Genomic DNA, 24,589 nt, shown 5'->3' on the forward strand with positions numbered 1-24,589 from the left:
TTCCAACCTCTGCTAAATTCCCAAACACACACTTCAATTGGGAGTACTCTGCACGAGTATATATCAGGTATGTTCAAGTTCTGTATATGGTATCGTATTTGTGCTTCTAGTATTAGATTCCGTATTGAATATTCCTGTAAGTATTTCGTATTTTGGTTCTATGATGGCCTATATTCAGGCCAGCAGCTAGGATGGTTATGCGTTCCAACCTCTGCTCAATTCCCAAATTGGGAGTACTCCGCACGAGTACCGTTAGTGACCCAGGCACTAACAAACTTCTTCCTTTGTATCTGAAAAAGAAATGAAAAGGGATTATTTCAGACATGAACATTATTACTGGTGTACATATTTAACACATGGCTTGTCACACATAATTCATGAAAATTAGAATACTTGATATACTTCATTAACAACTGTGATTTGTAAATGGTTCATTGTTTATGTTGTTAACACTTTTAGTACATGTATTGCGAATTACAAAACTTCTCATCTGTCTGAGAGATGCTTTGAAGTATCAGAGAAACCATCGGATTGAACTCATGTTACCAAATGTTACAATAAAAATACAAATTATTGCCACACCATAACTTCTTTCTTTGAAGTGATCTTTATACAATTAAAATCAAATTATTTATTATGAATAATTAATATATGCGAGAAAAGACTTGTTTTTCCATACCATAATACATTCAGAAAATGCCCTCAGAGGTCATTAATGCAGCATCAAGTAAACTTCAGTCAATTTTCTGTATACCAACTTCTATGTGATCTTAAGAACTTACAAGTGCTAGCAAACTTCAAAATATAAGTGTATCACTAACTGTACTTCGTCATTTTTGTTCACAAAACTGGAGGCAGATTTAGAATCGCCACACCAAGCTCGCATACTGTGCACTGTGTTCTGGCGTGGCGCGAGGCCATAGCCGGGAACATGCACACAACATGAGATGCACAACATCGTACGCTGGGCTACCCTTAATTCATATTTTTCCCTGTATATTGATTCTGGAAATTGAACATTTCTTCGATAAAGTACTGCTTTTTGTCACCAATGTCATCTTCATATGCCAAGTAATTACATTTCTGAATCTGGCAAATCTACAGCAGAAGCACCATAAAAATGCCGTACGGAAAACGTGGGGCCCGTACAGGATTTTTGACCTATACAGATGCTATCGGCACTCAAGACGCCGCAAATGCCGGAGTTTCAAGTTTAACGTGCCATAACTCCGTAATGACGGAAAATGCCACAATAATTGTTTCTACATTTTCTGAGATTTACTAAACAACATCTATGGAAATTAATTCGGTGTTTCATGCTTGCGTATTTTTTTTATCGAGGGAAATGTAAGACACGGTAGTGATTTCCCACTGTGTCATGTACGTATAAACGTCACTGAAAACCCTAACCCTATAATTAGACAGCAGTTTTTGAAACGAGTTCTACATGTTTACGTTTACTCTACATATATACACAGTATTTGCTGGGAAAAAAATCGAAAGAAGGATGACGAAACGCTTTGGCCTGCGGTCCCGAAACGACTCGGGCCGGAAATGGAGCGGCCGAAACAATCACAGTGAGTTGGTATCACACCACATCAGATCGCCATTTTGAGATCCATGCCCGGCCACGCACAATGTCAAAACGTGGCGCGTTGCTTCCCAAGTTCGGCGATTGCAAAAATACTGCAAATGTTCACATCGTGGACATCATAAATTTAACGATACCGCTAAAATACTTTGCCAATATTATTCAAAATCAGACACGCTACTCTAGCCGTTCTAGTTGCACTCTGCACCGACTTCTACATTACATACACAATGCACATGACAAAAATGGCGTAGCAACACATCGTACGTGCCACATCGTGCTTCGTCACTTTCAAATAACGCCTTCTTTTATCGCCATAATCAAATTATCCATTACACACTACCGTACACACATTAATGAATGATCCGTAACTATACGTACCTGTTGTTGATAGCGAATCGCGGCAAAAATCGTAGACCAATTGACGGCTCCGGGCATATGTCCACGCTCATAACGTAACGGCTTTATTGAAAAGGGATTCACATTCGTACTAAGATTCCGCAAATTTCATCGTTTCATTACAAGAAATTTCTCGGCATAAAAGGAGGCTGATATCTGTTTAGTTCACTTTTATTGAAAAAATACAATCATAGACACTAGAAAACGGAACATTTTACACTACTGTGTCTAATATTTTTAAGAGTTTTTGAACTGCCATGAAGAAAGTACCGTTAAGCAAATTTCAGATTCGGATTCGGGGTTATTTCGCTGCAAACTTCAAGAGCTCACTTTCATTTTTGCGGTCAATTTTTATTCAATACCATAAAAACAACATGCAAAAAATTATGCACTTACTTACCAAATTTTGCCTGGTAAATGTACAAGATCTGTCATATTTTAGCTCATTTTTTATTAATTAAAACACCATTAATACTAATTAACACCATACATGGCTGCCTGGCAGCCATATAAGATCATATTGCAAAAATAACATTATATCCAAACTAAAGTTACAGTGTGTTGTTCTTGTGCCATGTTTGAAAGGAATTGGCCAAACACTGTCTGACTATTGGCTGTGTACATCAAATACAGAAAACAAAATGGCCGCCACACGGCCATATTGGATTGTATCACCAAACAAATCGACGTGCATATGTATGACATAAGGAGTAATCCTTGTACCAAGTTTGAATGAAATCGCTCCAGGAATCTCTGAGATATCTGTGTGAACGGATGGACGGACGGACGGACGCACGCACGCACGCACGCACGCACGCACACACGCACGGACATGACCAAACCTATAAGTCCCCCCGGACGGTGTCCGTGGGGACTAACAATGGAAGAAGTTCAAGAATGTTTCAAGAATGCAGACAATGATCAGTGTTAATTGCTGCCAGGACGCGCCCTTGCGACAATGTCCCAAAAATGGAATCCGTTGTCATGCACTCTTATGTTGCCAGTCACCTTGGGCCCACTTGTGAGTCAACTGTGATGGATGTAGTCTACAAGTAATATCTGTTACGGACGATGATCTTTGTTTTGCATAATTATTGTGTACTTTCGGAGCTAGATCTATGATTAAAAGTAATTAAAACGCTGCACTTGATATCATGATTTGCTTGAATGTAGTCCGTCTGAGCTATGATTTGCGGCAGATATGGTTTACTGCTTCAATTGCCTGAAATTCAAGCATAGCGACGCGGTCCCAGTAGCTTGAATTTTGTTCAGTGAAACTAATGTGTTCCGAAATAATGCAAAATTTAATTGACAACTGCTTGTTGTCCCCAAAATGTACAAAATGTCCCCAAAATAATTGGTAGTGGACACAGTGTCCCCTGATCTAAAATTCCTGGCAGCAACACTGCAATGATGTTAGAGAATGGTAGAGATCTTCTTGACCAATAATAATAATAATAATAATATAATAAATACGGGTACTTTATTGATCTCCATAGAGAAATTACAATATCTGCTTCAAAGCAAAAAGGCAACAAAGAATAAAAAGTCAAACACGTTCACACACAAACATAAAAATGTGACGAAAACAAACTTGGTTAGAAATCTGCTCTGCTTGATTTGAGATTGTAGTTAAAATAGCTCTTGGTATAAAGGAATGCTTAAAACGGTGTGTGTGTGCAAAGGGCACTCTAAATCTACCACTTCTTTCGATACGATGACTATCAAATTCTTTGTACAAGGGATGTGTCTCATCACTGAGGATGGCATTTCTCTTATAAATCATTTTGTCTATGTAAATTTCATCAAATGAACATAATTTCGGCCCAACCACTTTACTAGCTTTTTTAATTACCTTTTCCAATCTAGTTTTCTCCTGGACTGAGATGTACCACCCCAACAAACAGCTCCAAACATTAAGACACTTTGTACAGTAGATGAATAAAAAGTGTACAAAATACTAGGATTTACCTCAAAAGACCGTAACTTGCGCAAGCAATACAGGCGTGGTTGAGCTTTTTTAATAATATTTGTAGTGTTTTCCTTCCAGTTTAACTTATTGTCCAAAATTTGACCAAGATATTTGTAAGTACACACCCTGTCAACTGTTTTCCCCTTAATGCACACTGGTTGTGGCTCATTGTGCCTACGACTAAAATCAGTCACCATCTCTTTAGTTTTAGTAACATTGAGGTGTAGAAAATTTTGATCGCACCATTTCACAAAATTATCAATTTCACACCTGTAATAACTATCATCATTGTTAGATATACAGCCAGCTAAGCTTGTGTCATCATCGAACTTGAACGAGGGGCACGAGTCATGACTATGTCTAGCGTCTGCTGTATAAAGAGTAAACAAGAATGGAGCAAGTACCGTACCCTGGGGTGTACCTGTCTTTGTGTACAGAATCTTGGAAAGAATGGTGCCATGCTTACCAGAACCAAGTCTAACAAACTGGGGCCTGTTGGTGAGATAATCAAAAATCCATACGACTGTTGAAGCTAAAGCCCAAGCTAAAGATTTCTTGGATGATGCTGAAATGGCTGTTCAAGTTAGTAGAACATTGTCAATTGAAGTGTGTCATTAAACGTAAGCCCATCAAATTTCATGTCAAAGTACACATTTGACATTTTTAGTGTATCAATAATCAATGATGACTGTGTAAAATTATTTCACAAATTGAAAATGTTTCCAGGATAGTTGTCTGTCATTCAGTGTGTAAGGTAAAAACATACAAAAAAGGCAATTTATCGAGAGTTTGAAGGATGTTGACCTAAAGCATTTGAATTTCAGTACATTCAGTTGGAGAATTTTTGACCAATTTTGAAACAAGAATACAGCTATCATGCCACACATTATTCTCAGCTAAATTCAAATTCCATGGACTTAAAGCTTTCAGGAATCCAAGAATGCTTGATTCTTTGTATTCCCCTTGCCTTGAAATGCTCTATCCTTTTCATAATTATGTTTCTGAAGATTCTTTATCTTTTTGATAACACTGTTGATCACTGTCTTGCACAGACAACGGTACTGGAATCTTCCAAACTTGATGCAGGTATTGCACAGCTAGATCCATATGTTGACCTTCTCAAAGAACAAACAGAAGACCTTGAACTACTGGTTGAGAATGCTACAATCCATGCACAAAATCTACACCAACAAGCAGAAGAATTGAATGCATAAGTGTTTGTTGTTTTTGATTCTGTCGTTTTGAATGTTATGGGGAATTTTTTAAATTATTCATTACGTAAACAATTAAGACCCAGTGCTATGTCATAAAAGATCCTATTATAATGATGAATAATAAACATAATTGAAGGAAAGAGATGTTATTGAGACATTATCAGCTATATATGAATAACATAGTAGGGTAAGTAGAAGCAATTTATTCTGTAACTCTGACATTTAAGTCTTGATATGAGTATAGAGCAAAAATTGCAGTTACTGAACTGTATCGATGAACGTGTGCGGTAATACATGTACCTTGCCAGTGTTTCAGTTTATTAGAAGTGAGTTCATGGGCAACATTTATTATGAGGGTCAACACAATGAAATAGATGTGAACAGACAAGATGAAAAGTGTCTAGATGACTGTAAAGACTTCCAAAATCAATGCAGGGCTTTGTATAAATTTTATTTCAAGTCTCTCTACTGCACATTATCTAGAGACTCGGTGTGAGAGAGATTTCTGTATACCAACAGCATGTTACATTGACTGGGATTGCGTAATGAGATAAAACAGGACTATTAAACTGATAGTTTTCTGATTGCTTTCAGTCTTATTGCAGACACCCATAGATTTGGTGAAAATGCAGTCAAGGCAGCCAAAGCCCATGAGAACATTGGTGTTGCAGTCACAGACACAATGGCTGCAGCCAGAGCTGCAATGGCAGTCGCTGATGACACTAAAGAAATGGTAACAAAACCAGTATTTTCAGAGACTGTATAAATTGACCTAATCCACTGAATATGTTAATTTTCCTTTATTAGTCCCCACGGACACCATCCGGGGGGACTTTTAGGTTTGGTCATGTCCGTCCGTCCGTCCATGCGTCCGTTCAAGCAGATATCTCAGAGACGCCTGGAGCGATTTCATTCAAACTTGGTACAAGGATAATTACCTATGCCATTCATATGCAGGTCAATTTGTTTTACAATCCGATCCAATATGGCCGTCTGGCGGCCATTTTGTTTCCTGTATTTGATGTCGGTGCGTATGTTCATGCAAATTTCTCTGTGAAGCTAAGAGCGATTCCATTCAAACTTAGTACATAGATTACTCTATGTGTTATACATATGCGCATTGATTTTTGTTTTGATCCGGTCAAAATGGCTGCTTTGCGGCCATTTTGTTTCCTATATTTGACCATTTTGCATTCGTTCACTAAATTTCTCAGCGATGCCGGTACGATTGCATTGAAAGTTAGTACATATATTAATCTCTATGTCATACATATGCATGCCAATTTTTGTAATGATTCAATCAAAAATGGCTGTGTGACGGCCATTTTCTTTCCTGTATTTGATATCCATCCACAGGGTCCCAAGGTGTGATGCACAGGGCTTCAAGGATGGTATTGATATTAATGCTGTGTGCATGCATAGGGGCTCATTAATGCAGATATCTGAGATATGCCTGTGCCAATTATTTTTAAACTTGGTACAAGGATACTACACTATGGTGTATATATGCAGGTCCATTTATATTGGTGTGGCATGCATAAGTAGTGCTAATTTGCATAATGTGGGATGAGAGCGCGGTTTCTGTACGACTGTGCCACATTTGATGAAACTTTTTGCAGATCTTTTTCACACAGAGTTCTAATATCTATCAATGACATATGTTAGTATTGCATCAATTAATTGTTAATTTGCATATTTGATGAATTTTTGCAATTAGGGTGATGTCTAGAATATACTGCAACAGATTTAATGAAACAAATGGTACAAATCTTAAGCACATAGCCCTACAATAGTGTACAAAGACACTTAGCAGTATCATGTTAATTAATTGCTAATTTGCATATTTCGTTCCTTTTCCTAATTAGTGGGCTATCTCCAGAAATACTGTTTTTAAATTTTATGAAACGTGATGCAGATGTTGATCTGTCAGTATTATAATACTATGTGAACACATTAAGGAGTATCATGTCAATTAATTGCTAATTTACATATTTAATGAACTTTCATAATTATTGTCATATGTCTAGTAATGCTGCATAAAATTTAATGAAATGGTGCAGATTTTTTCCTTCCATTAGTCAAATGGCATGTAAAGATATGTAGCATTTTGTTATCAATTAATTGCTTATTTGCATATTTATTGAATTTTGTAATTATGGTGATATGTCAAGAAATAGTTCAACAAATTTCATGACACTTGGTACAGATGTTGAGCTCATATTGCTTTAACAGTGAAAAAGACTGTCAAATTAATTATCAATGACACTTACTGGTATCATATATATATATATATTAATTAATTGCCAGTAGTTTGCATTTACATAATGGATTTTTGTTTTTAGGGTGATTGTCCAAAGTACGGCACCAAATTTTATGAAATATGGTACCAGTGATAATCTATCAGTGTTTGGATAGGATGCAAAAAATGTTTTGCAGCATCCTGTCGATTAAGTACTAATTGATTCATTTTAATGACCTTTTGCAATTAGTATGGCAGCTTACATAAGTCATATCAGAGGACTTGAATTAAAAGTACCAATTAACAAGTGGGGACTGTGTCATTGTCAATGACTTGTTTGGTTGTGTAATTACTTCATTTGTGGGTGTTTGTCAATATAGTAACAGGCTTTCTGGTGAAGTTGATTTTAATTTTCATACAGATTATTAAAGGGATAGTCCACCCAAATATCAACCTGCCTTTAAAAGTTGAAGGTTATTTTGTAACATATATTTTATGATCAAAAGATGAAAAATGTGTTGTTCATTCTCCTAGAAATTAATGTTTTATTAACTGATGTGTATGACGCCATTTTAGCGATATGGAAGCGCCACCAATCAGAATTCCTGAGAGAGGCTTGATCTTTGATGACGAAAAGTTTCATATTTGTTTAAGGAAGTTAGAGGGTATCGCTAGGGGGTCTGATCTACCGTACGTTTGTATTGAGCTACTGCCCCATGGATACACTTTGCCTTATAACTTTGAACAGGAATTCAGCAATACCGAACTCCAGGATTTCGAACTTGGTGTTTCCGACAAATACACAGACACATCAATAAATTCAAAAGTAAAAGAAGGGCACGTGGCTCCACCTGTTACCGAAGAAAGCTGTACAAGCATGGCTCTTTTGGTAGCTTCATTCACAGTCCCTCTAGAGGGACTGTGCTTCATTATAAGTTACAACGTTACGGGAGGCCATGATCTTCCATATCGCCTGGTGACAAAACGAACTCTAAATTACCGAAAATGATTGTATATTTGGGCAAAACATTTTGATCAGCATTGCAAGCTAGCCGTTATCACTTGAAAAAGAAATGATGTTGGATTTCAAACGCCCGAAGAGAACTGCATGACGACATTGCTCCGCCTATTTAGCTATTGCAATGTTGGTTTTAAAATACGGATAACTCTTTTTATAACAAAGAATGGTTATCGAAAAATTGCCAATTCAAAGTGCTAGTTTTTCAGTTACATATAGAAAAAGAATGAACGAATGACGAGATAATTCCGAGCACCGTTCCCCATTGGGGAGGGAGGAGAGACAAAGCGGACGACCAGAAACGGCTCATCTGTCGACTCTAAATGGAGTTTTCCTTATCTAACAAACAATAGTATACATACACACTTTCATGTTCTCCGGGGCACTAAATTAAACTTCAAACACACTTTCAAGTTCTAGGAGCACTAAATGAAATTTCAACTTATCCTTTCAACGTACAGTCATAAAACACACTAAAATTTTCCTGTTCTCACAACTCACACTGAACTTTAACCCCTTGACTACCAAGGCCAATGTATTCCTATATACCAGGCCCCTTATGTAAATCTTGATAAAATCTGGGGTGTGGTCAATGCATCAACACTGCTTAGAGTAAAAATTAAGTCAGTACCAATATACCATATATTTTCTGAATCCGCGTGAAATTTCCCACTTTCTCATACATAAGTTTTGTATTTCCAGGTCACGTGACTGGTCACATGACTCATCATGTGACCAGAGTTGGCAAAGAATATGCTGGGGAAGAATATTTGAAGCATCAGGACGTCTTTTGAATCCATAAAATGACGCAAATTTGAATACAGTTGCAATTTTCATGGCACTGTCTTTACATATATGTCATAATAACTACCCTTTACTTTATCTGATGTACTTGTTTAAGATTTTTCACACAAAAGGCAGAGTAAATGAACTACAAACATCAGCATCTGACATAATTCTGTATTTGAAAATCAACACATTTTATTTGTAAATACCTGCTTTATGTTTTCCTTAGAGAAACCTGCATCTAAATGATTATGATATATCAAAATATAATTCACAATATTTAAAATACATTTTTGGGAACAACATATCATATGACCAATCACATGACCAGTCATGTGACCACTCATATTGACAATATGGCTGCTATAAAATTTCACTGGGTTATAGTAAAAAATTATATTTCCTCCAGTTTCATTCACAGAAAATTGCTGTTAATAGAACATATTTATATATTAATCATTTGTTTTCAATAAATAAACATTTCACTGAAAAAACAAACCATAAAAATCTGGAAAGTAAATGACATTAACCAGCTTCAAACTACTTTCGTCAGATTCAGTGATAAGCCTGACCTTTTAGGGTCGAGGTCATGGGTCACGACATTTGCTTCCAGATTTTGGCCGTTCTCGGACATCCGGGGGCGCAATCACATTCAGGCCAGGCCAGAATACATCTACCTTAGTCGCGCTGCGTACCGATGCCAAAATTACGGGATTTTTAGGGGAAAAAACAAAGCAAATACGCCTATTTAACTGTGCTGGATATTTCCAGCACTAAAGATATATGGTAATTCAATATTGCGCCAGATATATCCGGCGTTCAAGGTAGTCAAGCGGTTAAACGTAAGTTACCGGTAATTAGAAACCGCCATGGAGGTTGGAAGAGATAGCGAATCCGAGTAACCGTTTTCAGCAACGTCCAGGTGACAGGTCATGGAGATAAAATACCGAAAAAATCACAAACGTGAAAGTCACGACCTCACCACCGGTCATGGAGAAAAAAGTCAGAAAAAATTCAACACTTTACATTCATTACCTGGCGCAAAGTAAAAATGCTGAACGTCACATCCTCTCGACTGGTCGTGAAGAAAAATGACGGAAAAAAATCAACACCTTACAGCCACAACCTATCGACCGGTCGTAGAAAGACAAAAAGAAAAAAAGCTGAAAGCCTTGACATGGTGACCTGTCGTGGAGCAAAATTACTGATAAAAGTCTAAATCTGAAAATCACCACCCCATAACCGGTCTTGGAGAAAATGTAAAAATTCAATGGCACTTTACAGCCACAACCTGGTGACAGATCGTGGAGAGAAAATACAGAAAAACAGTCATAAACTTGAAAGCCACTTCTTCACAGTCCTGGAGAAAAATTACTGAAAAAAGTCTAAAACCTGAAAGCCATGACCTCGCAGTCGGTCTTGGAAAAAAATGTCAGCAAAAATTCAACACTAAAGTTACAGCCACGACCTCGCGACCAGTTGTAGGGAAAAATTACAGAAAAAAGGAATGAAATAAACTACCTTTCGACAGATCGGAAGCGAGAAGATGGCAAAATTAAAAAGTCATGTACTATTATATAGCAATATGGAGAGAAAGCAGCCCTGAGAAAAGTATAAATGCGAATCATGGTTTCTCTATGCTACAAGAGTAATGGTGTCTGAATAGCATGACTGAGAAACGTTAAATATTTTCGATCACATATATTGAGTATCTGATTCCATATTTCCACTCTGGAAATTAAAGTTTTCAGGCTTTAGCTTTAGTTATCATTTGTGCTGCAGAGGTTGAGTGGCGTGTTTGAATTTGCACTCTGATCTTTGCGTAATTACACGGAAATTTCTAGAAACCTTACAACAGAGAGCCTCATTTTCACTACAATCCAAAATGGTCGTACGACCGGTCGTGTAGTGTGCTTATATAAAACGTTGGTTCATTTTGGACCATTCATTTAAATCCATGTGATTAGTTAATTTCGGGAAAATCCTTTGTAATTCTGCACTAGTAACGAAATTCACTTACTGCTTCTTGTATTTATTTACAATTTAGTGGCAAAATTGCTCATTATTTCTTATGATGTCACAATAATATGACTTGCTGCCATGGTATTCGTAGAAAAATTCAACTCACAGCACAGATGCCCGATAATAAAGTTTACTTTGACGTGCCTATTTTTTCTAAAAGGAAGAAAAGACTTATGTCTGAAATTTTTCTGACATCAATCGAAGTTGTCATCTACGCATCTTCTTCTTTCTTGAACTCTTTTGCACCAATTCTTGGTTCCAGATAACACATTTCAACATACGGATCATTTCCGGTGACGTGATGTGTGGACACGTTGTTGTGGTTAAACATGCCCGAGCAAAAATAAAACTTTCTGATTTCAACTGATCACGCAAACTTTATCATGTTTTAAATACCAATGCAATGTCATCAAAATAACAAGAATAATAAGTAAACCGCGGAAGTGTCCAAGGCCATTTGAGTGTACACATAACGGACATCCATGATCCACTGAATGTATTTAATTTACATGAACTCTCATGTCGACGCAGGCAATGTCCTTCAAACAACAATTGTACTCCAAAATCTCTTCTTTGTTGCCTTAATCGTCCGATGACAGAAATAATCTACAATTTCTCCCCCAAACAGCGTGTAAAAATGTTGTAAATTTGACCGCTGAAGCAAAGTCATGACTTGGTATGTACTAGAGTTCAAATGCTGGTGTTGGCAAAATTAGCCAATCAAGTGTCTCTCTTCACGACCTGTGATCTTGTAAGGTCGAAGTTCGAATACGTAATAATCTCTGTGACCTGTGACCTGGGATGCTCTCATGGATCTGAAACATCAGTTTCTCGAGAAATGGGAGAGTATATTACCTTTTGACCAACTTTTATGCACTTGAAATCAATCAATTGAAGACATTTGGTGTGAGCTAGGATCCATGGTCTTTGGACATGTGTAATAATGCAAGTAACGATCCTGGTAGCCGACTTTTCTCTGCTATGAGCATACTGGTATGACAGTGTGAATGTTTTTTGGCGGACACATGACAGGTACTTTCAGTGGTTACGACTAGTAAACGGAACAAAAAGTCTTTAACTGGAATTCAAGTACCATTTTTGGATCCTAATCATTTAAAATACGTCCAAGGAAATTGTTTGGATAAATGGCAGCTGAACTAAGTTTCAGTTGACTTGTGATGTTTTTCATTCACGATCCCGGGAAATGTTGCATTGCTTTGATAAATTTGTGCATTCCGTGCGTAACCTAATTCATATGTGTTTAACAACCGACAGTATTTAAAATTTTTTTGAATAAAACAGAAGTAATTTGTCATTTTGTACAATGAACACAGGATACTTAGTTCGATCATTGTTTCAATTCTGTACAAAACAGTGCCATGTGGGACAGCTAAAAAATCTGAACTTCGTACCAACTTGATATGTATTTCACATATATCTACAAGCTTGGTACAAATTTCACAACTACCATGGTGAAAATCCCATAGTGTGTACCAAACTAGTACAAACTTGGTGCACATTTCACATGTTCAATTAAAGTGTGTATCAAATTTGTAACATATATGTACTAATATGTAGCAAGTTTTGATCTTTTCGTACGGGCTTACACCAGATGAGTTGTACAAGTTCATCCGGCTGTTGATTTTTATGGGTCTGGTAAGGCTACCAAACAAGGACTTATTGGAGTGTCCAGTCTTTGTACAGGGGCTGCTGGGCAAGATCCTTCATACCATCTCGCCAACGATTTAAAGCTATCATGGCTTTCTTAAAAATCAGTCACCCAGATCATGAAGATGCAGAGAACAGACCATCTAAAGTTGAGGAACTGTACACACATGTGAAACACATTTGTAAACAATATTTTCAGCCAGGGCGAAACGTGCCTGTGGATGAACGTATGGTGGCTGCAAAAGGTAGGGTCCCTGTGATGCAATTTATGAGGGATAAACCAAAAGGGATTTGGAATTAAGTTATGGGTACTTGCAGATGCTGCAACAGGTTATACCTTTGAATTTGATATTTATTTAAGCAAGAGGGAAACAAACACATCAAGGAATGGGTTGGGATATGATGTAGTCATGGGTCTTTGTAGGGATTTGTATAATAATGGTTATCATGTTTATTTTGACAATTTTTGTACTTCCCCAGTGTTATTGCATGATTGGAGGGAACGGGGTGTTCTTGTGTGTGGGACAATAACAAAAAATCGACAGGGTTTTCCAGCTTGTATGAAGGATGTCGGGTGGGAAAGGACTGCAGAAAGGGGATCAATGCGATGGTACAGGGATAAAACAATATGCTTACTTTGCAATGGAAAAGACAATAGAGCTGTGTATATCATGTCAACCATCCATACTGCATCTGAACATACCACAGTACATAGACGTACAAAATCTAGGGAGGGAATGTTACAGAGATTTAAATGAACCAGCCAGTTACAATAAGAGACTATAATAAGTACATGAGGGTGTTGATTTATTAGATCAGCTGATAGGCATGTATACAGTTGTGCATAAATGTACAAAATGGTGGAAAGAATTATTCTTTCATTTTATTGACATAGCTGTCGTAAATTCTTTCAAATTATTTCAACAGTTTCGGGAGGACTTCCCAGAATATGATGAAATGAGGAGACCCCAGGGTTAAAGCCAACGTGAATTTAGGGAAGAAATGATAAGACTGCTTGCAGGCCTTGAGAACTAGATATGAACTGAAAATGCTCACGTGTTTCATTATATTGTAGTTATGTGTAAATTTGAACCTTTGCCACATGTTTGCAACTTCATTGAAAGTGTTATGATCAACATAATGAATAATATTCGCCACAGATTAATTCTAAATCCAAGTATATATCCCCAATCGGGAAAGTTCATTAAAATATGCAAATTAGGAATTGACTGAAATGTTCTCATTAAATATGCAAATGAGGATTTGGCTGAAGTAAAAATGTTAAATGACTTTCAATGTTGTATCATAGTATCTTTAATGTACATAGCAAGTTTCGTCAAATATGGTCTAGTCAATACAGATAAATATCCCTAATTAGGAAAGTTCATTAAATTTGCAAATAAGGAATCGACTAAAGTTAAAATGCTTAGTGATTTTCAATGTTTTATCATAGTATCTTTAATGTACATAGCAAAATTCGTCAAATATGGTCTAGTCAATACAGATAAATATCCCTAATTAGGAAAGTTCATTAAATATGTAAATAAGAAATTGGCTGAAGTGAAACTGCTTAATGATTTTCAATAATGTTATATCATAGTATCTTCAATGTACTTAGCGAGTTTCATCAACTTTGGTCAAGTCAATTCAGATATATATATATATATATATATATATATATATATATATATATATATATATATATATATATATATATATATATATATATATATGTATTTATATATATCTATCTAATTAGGAAAGTTTATTAAATACGCAATAAGTATTTGACAAGTAAAAATGCTTAATGACTTTCAAAAATGTTATATCATAGCATCTTTAATGTACATAGCAAGTTTCATCAATTTTGTTGCAGTCAATTCAAATAAATATCCCTAAAGAGATACAACCCAGTCAAAGCACACTGTCCACGGAGGAGGACAAGACACAGAAATTCAGGAAACGACAGCAGGTTACCCCCATGGGACAGGGAGTAACCAACCAGCCTAAAGTTATAACCACTGCTATAATAATAATAATAATAATGATAATATTTTATTGCTTGCTTGTAAATATAGGATTTACATCACATTTGTGGCAATAAAAGTGTGATAACAAAAATAAGTTCAGATTTTTCTCCAATAAAGATAAAGTAAAAGTAATACAGTATAATAGTAGCTAATAATAATATAACTATTTATTTCTTTGTTTATCTAAAGTAAAAATATGATCTGCAATTTGTTCATTAAAAGATAACTCTTGTTAGTAGAGAAATAATCTGATTTTCAGTTGTATTCTTTGGACTTTGTATTTCGGACAGACTAATAAAAAGAGTTTCATCTTCAATACTGTCGTTGTTACATTGATTGCAGTATCTTTCAGTAATTGGGGTTTTTGGAACAGTGTGTCTCCCTTTTTAAATTGCTAGATCATGATTACTTGGTGAGTAATTTTCTTTTCTCACCTTGTAACTGTGTTAACTGGGTTATAATCTAAAATGATGTTTATTTTGGCGTACATTCTTAGTTTACTATTTTCATCAGTGATCAAATTTTTCCAAAAGACCTCATAATTGTTTGTTAAATTTGTTTTCATTACTCCAGTTATAATTTATGGTGTTTAAGTGATGGAGCTTTATCAAGGAGAAAGTCCATTCCATTTTCTTTAATTAAAGCATTTAAACAGTTAAACCAGGATCTATTGTTAGTGTTGTTTTACCATTTGCTCCAGAAAAGCTTCCTTAGCAAGATTACAATGTGGGAGTTGCATAATATGAAGCATAGGCCCTCCAGAAAAACCCCAGTATTTAACAATATTAAGTTTGACCTCAAGTAGAAGTGGAAATTGTCCTAGTTCACCCCTCACAGCGGCATTACAAGCTTGTCTGTTGCACTGTAAAATGTTCTTACAAAATTTGAGGTGAATTTTTTCAATTGCTGATTTATCCCACTTTTTGTAATCCATGAAATCTTGTCCCCAAATCTCTGAGCCGTACAGTAAAACAGGTTTAATGAAAACATTGAATAAATGTAGGGGAGAATGTTATCTTTCTGTTGTGCAATAAGACCCTTTTTAAACTATTCAAAGATTGTCTGCTTTATATCAGCCAAATTTGTAATTGTGTCACTGAAACTACTATTTGATTTAATTGTCAGGCCTAAGTATGTATAGCTCTTAAAGCCGCAATTTTCGATCCCAGTTTTTCGCATTAGTGGAGTTCTCCTCCTAGTCAAACATCTGGCCAGTATGATGTATGATTTCTATAACATTAATTACACAAACTGATCTCAACCTTTTGTCACCTTTTGCTAATCCTGCAAATAGAGTTTATTAAGTGTTTGATTGACGGTCGGTTCAAACCACCAACAGTTGTTGATTCCCCACCACCAACACTCGAATTTCCTAAAAATTGTCTTCCAGTCGCATTAGAAGTTGATTATAACCACAGAGTTTGATCGGCAGCAGGTTCGCGCTGACCGCTTTGCAGTCTGTCTGCGTTTTTGCGGCCTGAAAAAAAAACTAAAAGTGGCATTTTCAGGAGCGTTTCCCCTCGTATTGCCTGTTTGGTCAAGATTTGTTTTCATGTCATTGACATATAAATTGAACAGACTAGGACTTAGAACACAGCCCTGTTTAACTACTTTTTCAACTTTCAGGCTGGGCGAGATAAAATTATTTGTTTTGATGTGTAATGTTGTGTTAGTGTACATGTGTTTTTTAAATCTGTATAATTTGCCATTATATTATTTTTGAGAAGTTTATGTAAAAGACAATCTCTCCATACCAAGTCGAAAGCCTTAGCAAAGTCAACAAAACAAACATAAATATTCTGCTTATTATTGTCTTCAGGATAAATATGTGATCTATTGTGCGATGGTTTTTGCGAAATCCAGCTTGATTATTATGTATAATATGAATGTCATCTAAAAAACTATTTAGCCTTTCATTTAGAATGTAAGAGAGAACTTTACCTACACAGCTTCCGACAGAATGCCCCTATAAAATTTCGGTTCATATCTATCTCCCTTTTTAAATAACTATGTCATCTCGTATTCCAGATGTCTGGAAAGTTGGATGTATCTAAAACTGCATTAAATAATTTAGCTAAGGGTTTATATAGAAAGGAGGAACCATGTACAAAACCTATCAATCCCTGCTGCTTTTTTACTTTTTAAATTTCTAATTGCTGATAACACTTATTTAATTAGTTCCAGAGACCAGCTCTTGAACTGTTAGTTTTTGCTCACTTTCCTTCTTTCTTTCTTACTTTCTCTATTTCTCGTATTACTACCATAGAACATGCTATATACAAATATTACCTTCATTACCCAGAATATATTGCAACACGCTTATGACCTCATCGCTCAGCTTGGATTGGTTTCACGGGCATTTCTTGTTTATTTTTTTTTTTTTTTTTTTTGCATTGCACAAATATCCAATTGCGTTCAGCTATTAATAATTCTAGCTTTCTCTCGCTTTGTTTTTTGTTGCGTTTTTATTTTTATTTTTCTCTAAATACCCGCGGTACGTGGCTATACTGTTACATCATACGCCTTCCATACTGATACTGGTCTGGCAGACATGATGAATTTTTCCTTTGCGATGATTCAAGCATAGCGACCGAACGTGTGTGAGTCACGAGTTTTGGTTGGAATGCACCATGCTCATATGGCTGGTGACACCAACACAGACGACCTCCTAAGACAACGGAGGCTTTGTCTGACCCACAACAAGTAAGTGAAGCCCGTTCGTCATTGAATGTTACCAAAGGGACGGTTAATCCCGGTGAATCAACGTAATTGATTTCTACCGAAGGTTCTAGCCAGCCCGTTTTCACGCAAAGCGAGACCACACAGCCTGTCTCTGGGCAAGCTGCTTCCAGTGCTGGGCAAGCTGCTTCCGGTGCTGGGGGTCCTGGACTTATGCATACTAATCAGGTTGTCCAAGGACCAATCCCGCAACAGAGCAGGATAGTACCAGCTGGAGCACAATCAGGTCATCCTAATTTCAACCAGGCTACAGTAGGTGGGGTCCCTGGTCATATGTATGCTACTCAAGTGAACCAAGGACTTATACCACAACAGGGTATGGCAGGCCAGTCATACTCTGCCCAACCTAGGGATCAGATGGGCCATTCTAACATCAACCAATATTCTACACAGTACCAAGGTTCGATATTTGCCCCTAATGGTCCAAATCAAGGCCCCTACCAAGGGAATTTCCAACAAGCCGGCACGTTTCAGCCGTATGGAAATTATGCTCCCTTTTTCCAACCGGGCACATATTACCAGCATCCACGTTGGAATTACTTTAACCCAGTTGTCCCTGGACAACAGCTACCATACCATCACCCAGTCGGGATGAATGTTACACAGCTGGGGTTTTAACATCCGGGCCTTAATGTGGGTACAGGGCTTCATGTTGAACGCACTTGTCCTGCGGGGCCTAATCCAGTGCAGAACCGCTTGTCTTCGACAGGCAAACAGACTGCCACTTGTTCGACTCATAAGTCGGTTTCCACTGGCAAGGGACGTCGTGGTGTTAAACGCATGCATAGATCTCCTGCTAACGTGAGTCGTCTTGGTGCCCCTTGTGACAGGCTCACTGGGTCGACACATACCGGGCAGCCTAGCGCAATGGGGTTTTCAGCGGTTAGAACCGGTTCTCAGGTGGTGTCCAGTGTTGCAAGAAAGAGCAAATCTCAATCGCATGACGCTCATAATTGCCACTCGACCCCAGCGCCAAGCAATGAGGATAACGAGGATGGCTTATTGCCCACGTCACACTCTTGCCAAAGTCGAAAGTACCTGCGGTTCTCAATAAATGGAATTATTTACGAGTACATAGTTCACCCATTTGGCCTAGCATCAGCACCTCGCGTATTTACCAGAGTAGTGCTGGAGCTAATAGGGTTCATCCACCGCCAGTCCCGAGTATAGAGAAGTCAACTATTGCCCCTTCACGCGACATGGCGTTTATTGGGATGAGGCTCATTACTCATTCAGGGATTGTTTGCCCAACCGAGGAATGAGTGGACAGACTGTTAGCTGTTATCAACTCTATCCTGCCCCGTCCATCTACCCCGGTCAAGCTCCTGCTGGAAGCTATCTGCATGATGGTCTCTATGCTGGCAATCATCCCCTGGGCGCGCCTACGCCTTCGACCAATTCAGCTTTATTTGTTAGCCCTTTGGTGCCCCACTCGACAGCCAATTACTCACGTTATTCGTGTGAGACCAGCTCTCCGTGCCCACCTAGGGTGGTGGCTGGACACGGAGAATTTGCTGGAGGGTGTTCCCCTGTGGGTACCATTGCCCACTCAGTTTTTGTTCACGGACGCCTCCACCACCGGTTGAGGAGTGCACCTTGAGGAACTGACAGCATCGGGCAGTTGGTTGGAGGACCAACGGGAGCGCCACATCAATTGGCTAGAACTCCAAGTGGTGTTCCTGGCGCTCAAGCGCTTTCAGCTGTCAGTAACCAACCAGCATGTCCTGGTCAATCCAGACAATGCTGCAGTGGTTGCCTACATAAACAAAATGGAAGGGACCTGACCCCCAACACTGTGTTACCTAGCATGGGACTAATTCATGTGGTGCAAGGAACACAACGTCCGCCTTCGGGCTCGTCACCTGCCAGGCAAACGGAATCACATTGCCGACGCCCTGTCTCGAGACCGAAAGGTGATTCCAACGAAATGGGCAATTCCCCAGGAAATTGCCAACTGGATTTTCGCGATTTGGGGAACACCCATGGCAGACTTGTTTGCGATGTTCAAGAACCGCAAACTACCTCTGTTTGTGTCGCCGGTCTTGGACCACAGAGCCTTGGCAGTCAACGCACTGACGATGTCATGGAGGAACCTTCTCCTGTACGCGTTCCCTCCATTGCCTCTCTTGCCGCTAGTTCTACGGAAAATAGCGGACGAGGTAACGACCGTGATACTAGTAGCACCAGCATGGCCCAAGCGGTCATGGTATGCGATGCTGCTGGATCTGTAAGTAGAACGCCTTCTGGAGCTACCCCTCCGCGAGGACCTACTATTTCAAGGTCCACAACTGGTTCATCCCGACCCAGGCGTGTTCAAGCTTCACCCATTCAAGTTGTCAAGCAATCCCTCATTGCGAGCGGATTTTCTCAGGCAGCTGCCGGCACCATTGCTAGACCTCAGAGACCTTGGCAACTTAGGGGGACAAATGGTCAAAATTCTGTGATTGGTGTGGTAAAGAGTGTATTGATCCGCTCAAAGTATCTGTTGGCCAATTAGCAGAATTCTTTCTATGTTTACATAATGACAAAGAATTCTCCCCGAGCACATTGTCTGTTTATCGTACCTCCATTGCAGCGATGATCAGAAGTGTCGGGGCCCAGCTTTTAGTCACAATGCAGCCTTAACTGCAATGCTCAAGAATTTCAAAATTGAGAGACCCCCTTCGCAGCGTTTGGTCCCTCAATGGAGTTCATCTTTGGTTCTGAGTGGTCTACAGCGGCCGCCCTTTGAACTATTGGAATCTATCAGTTTGAAGGCACTTACCCTTAAAGGTCACCTGTTCCAATTTTGCCACAGTTGCCATGGAAAAAGAAAATCTAACCAATCAGATTTTAAACGGGTGGCTGCTTTTAAAAACAGCGCCCTCAGATGCACATTTTGAATACCAGGGAACGCCCCTTTGACCATATATGGGCATATTTAGACTACAGGTGACTGTATATCTTTAAAACTGTTTTTCTTGTGGCATTAGCATCTGGCAGTCTCAGGTGCGAAATTCATGCTTTTGGTGCCACTGATGGTTGTTGACTATAACAAGACAGAAGCAGTCTTGCGTACTAGGCCGGGTTTCTTGGCAAAGAACCAAGTACTGGGTGTTAAAGCCACCCAGTTTACTATTAAAGCTCTTGACTCACTGACAGGCCCAGACTCTCAAGAGCGCCGATTATGCCCGGTTCGTTGTCTTCGTTGGTATTTAAAACGAACCAAGTCCTTTCGTGCAGGGAGAGTTAGACTTTTTCTACCTATTGCCCCCGCTTCCTCACAAGACATTTCCAAGTCAACCATTTCAAATTGGATTACAAAAACAGTCCGTTGGACTTATAATGAAAGTTCAGAAACTGACCATCGCCTTACCAGAGTAACAGCCCATGAGGTTAGGGCTATCTCTTCTTCCCTGGTGTATTTGGCCGGTATTCCTGCGGACGATGTCCTTCGCGCAGGTACATGGCGTTCACCTAACTCATTTGTCAGTTTCTATCTTCGGGACATGGCATCAGAATCGGACGGTTTGTTTTCTCTTGGTCTGCTTTCTGTGGGCCAACAGGTTATTCCTGGTGAAAAATACTCGTTTCCCCGCCTCCTAAGGTCTGTGGGATTCTGTTTTTTCCCGATTGTAGCTGGGTGAGTATTTCAAATAAGCAGAATTGTAGTTTATACCTAAACCAATTTCTGCTATGTAGAAATACTCACCCAGCACACCCGCCCGCCTCCCCACGTGGTGTTTTGTATAACATGTGGAAGTGTGTTACACTAATTTTGCGGGTAATGGGTGTATTGTACCCCTTCAATACTTGGTTAACCGTTTTTCTGGTTGTTTTTGCCCCTGGCGGTTCTTCTAGTAGTTTGGGGAAATTGTCAGTTCCTAACTGTCGTACTCTAACGAGCGTGAACAGTCGCTTACGGAGTATAACTGAGTAACTTAGGGAGTCCAGTGACCTACGTCACAGGAAGTCTAGGCAGGAAGTTCAAGTTTTTAATCTTGCATAAATGGAGCCCAAGGGTTATTTCCCGATAGTAGCTGGGTGAGTATTTCTACATAGCAGAAATAAGTTTAGGTATAAACTACTATTCTGAGGTACTTTTTCACCTTAATGTCAAAGCCTGCCAAATCGACAATTAAAAGTTTGTCTCCGAATTTAGTATCGCCAAAAACAGTAACATAAGGTCCTATTCTGACGTAGGAAATCGACAATTGAAACAGTTTCTCTTCCGAATTAAATACGACCGAAAAACAGTAAAATAGGGCCTGATTTCACGCACTTTCATGATTTAATATGTCAAAGCCAAATGAAATCGGAAGATTGGAACAGTTTCTCTATCGAATATAGTACGACCGGAATATATATATATACGAAACGAAATTCTGAAATAATCAAAGTTTTGTAAACTTTTATAGTATTTTAAATATCATCATGACAAATGCAACTTAAAAACTTATAAAAAGAGATATAAACACAATAGCTTTGTCCATAAACAATAAAAATGTCATTCCGTAAAGTTTGGTTGATCCATGCTTAATAAATTCTGCCAGGGGAGACCTCTGGTCATAGACCTGCCACTAGACTAACCAAACGAAATTCTGAAATAATGATAGTTTTGATTAACTTTTATAGCATTTTAAATATCATGATGATAAATGCCACTTGAAAAAGAGATACAAAAAATAATAGCTGTGTCAGTAAACAATAAAAATATCCATTTCAGTAGTGTTTCGTGGTGGGGTGCATAATAAATTCTGCCAAGGGAGGCACTCAGTTGTAGACCTGCCACTAGACTAACAAAACGAAATTCTGAAAGAATTAAAAGTTTTGATAAACCTTTATAGCATTTTAAATATCATCATGATAAATGCAATTTGGAAATGAGATAAAAAATACAATAGCTGTGTCTGTAAACCATAAAAATTTCAATTCGAAAAAGTTTGGTGATCCGGTATCCATGCTTAATTAATTTTGCCAGGACACCCCTAGTCATAGACCTGCCACTTGACTTTATAACTTTCATGCAACCCAAGTTTAATGCAAGTAAAGAAACAGAAAAGACAATTATATTTTTCATTTATTTGTTTTATTTTTCTGTTACCATCTTCCTCCATTGGCATCTTCTCCTGATATTAAGAAAGTTCCCCTTTGCTCAGAGTTCGGCTTCGAGTTCTAAAACTGGGGAGGTTCATTTTCCGTATATCTAGCGCCCTCTATGGTTTAAATATGCAAGTAACACGGCGGCCTGCATAAGCGATGTTGTCATGTCTTTCATGTACAAGCGTTTTTCTGTCGCCATCGTGTATTTCTAAAGATGAAATCTGCAGCCTGGACCTTCTAAGGTATTGGGAACTAACTTATTTTATTCTGTTTTACCTTAAACAGTCAATGTTTATCATAAATGTCATACAATCCTTGCCATGCAAATTTATGACTGTCGAAAAAATACTCTATCATTTCGACCGTCCAGGTATTTTTTTTTATCAGTTCGTCTTTTCATAAATCATATTTATTTTTCTGGTCGAATTGATGGAGTGACGGTACCTACGTACTACAACGTAGTGACGTTACTGATAGTTAGGCATAGCCAACTAGCTGAAGGCCACTAGCTTGTGATGAACAAATAGTTGTCAAACTAAATTTCTTTCGCATGCAGATTATCAATTTTCATACCCAAAGATTTTGTTTTGTTGTTGCATAGAGTAACTAGGGTTTGAGTGGCAGTTTTAGCACTGTTAATGTTAATTTTTAATCACTCTATTTTTGTGCCAATGTTATTTGTGATTGATCTGTTTAATTGTAGAACCGGTAGATCTACTGCCAGATGATTTTGCCGTTGGAAAAAATGTCCAAACAAAGGATGGCAGAAGGAGTACCTCCAGCGACAAATATAGGAAAGATACACATGTTGCTGCTACTGCTACTATGCTCTGTGTTTGTCTGCATCCGTAGCTTTTTGAAATTGAAAATAAAATGATATATAAAGGGACAGTAGCTGTAACTTCTGATAATAGCCTACTTTAATCATTTTTCATCTGTGTATCAACCATAGTTTCTTCTCAAGCATGTTCAAACACTCAAAATTCAGTTTGAATATGAGACAATCACTCTCAAGTGCATTGTTAATATTGTTGTAGACAACTTAATCCATTAAATTCAGTTTGGCTGTGTTGGATTAGTAATAAACAGAAGGTTGTGAAGTGTCCTTTCCTTTCTCTCAAAGCAACTAAATAGTGTTAAATCAAAGCACACACAAATAGCAGAGTCAATTTATTTGTTGGTGATATTTATTCAACGTTCTATGATATTGTATGTTTGTTTATCTATTTGTTTACTTGTCTTTGTTTATTATTTATTTTTGTATTTGTATGCTTGTTAGCTCACATTTGGTTATACCAATGTGAGATTATCATATAAGCTGAAGTCGGTGGCGTCTGTATGTTTGTGTGTATGTATGTATGTACGTACGTACGGTATGTCCGTCAACTTCAAAAACTCATGAACCGCTGCTGTTTTTAGTGCGGTATTTGGTCTGTAGATGCATCCTGGGCTGTATATGGGATTTTCTTCAAATGAAGGTTGCAGTGCCCAAATTATGCAAATGAGCTTAAAAAATGTGAAAATGGTCAAAAATCAATAACTGAAGAACCGCTTTATTGCTTTGAAAATTAGTATGCAAGTACCTCAGGTAGACCTTATACAGTTTTATGTATATCGTGAAGATATCTTGAATTGTGTATTTTTGCTGAATTTTTTTGGTTATTTTCCTTATTTTAAGTAAAAATTATTCTTCTCTGAAACCGCCAGCCTAGTTTCTCTCAAATTTGGATTCGATGTTTGCAAGGGTGTTACCCTTCTAATTTGTTAAAATTACAACAAAATTGGAAAAATTACTGTTTGGGGGCAATTTTTGTCATTTTTGGTCAAAA

At 38.0% G+C, this 24,589-nt stretch overlaps 1 long non-coding RNA gene across 1 annotated transcript; it reads left to right on the forward strand.

The window, feature by feature from the left end:
* The first annotated feature begins 2,873 nt into the window (after positions 1-2,873).
* LOC139126860 (uncharacterized) lies at positions 2,874-5,316 on the forward strand. The gene is made up of 2 exons (XR_011550832.1): positions 2,874-4,544; positions 5,015-5,316. It is a non-coding gene; the product is annotated as an uncharacterized lncRNA (long non-coding RNA).
* The last annotated feature ends 19,273 nt before the right edge of the window (positions 5,317-24,589 follow it).

Source organism: Ptychodera flava, unplaced genomic scaffold (assembly GCF_041260155.1).
Source record: "Ptychodera flava strain L36383 unplaced genomic scaffold, AS_Pfla_20210202 Scaffold_140__1_contigs__length_122957_pilon, whole genome shotgun sequence".
In the NCBI taxonomy this organism is placed as follows: Eukaryota; Metazoa; Hemichordata; class Enteropneusta; family Ptychoderidae; genus Ptychodera; species Ptychodera flava.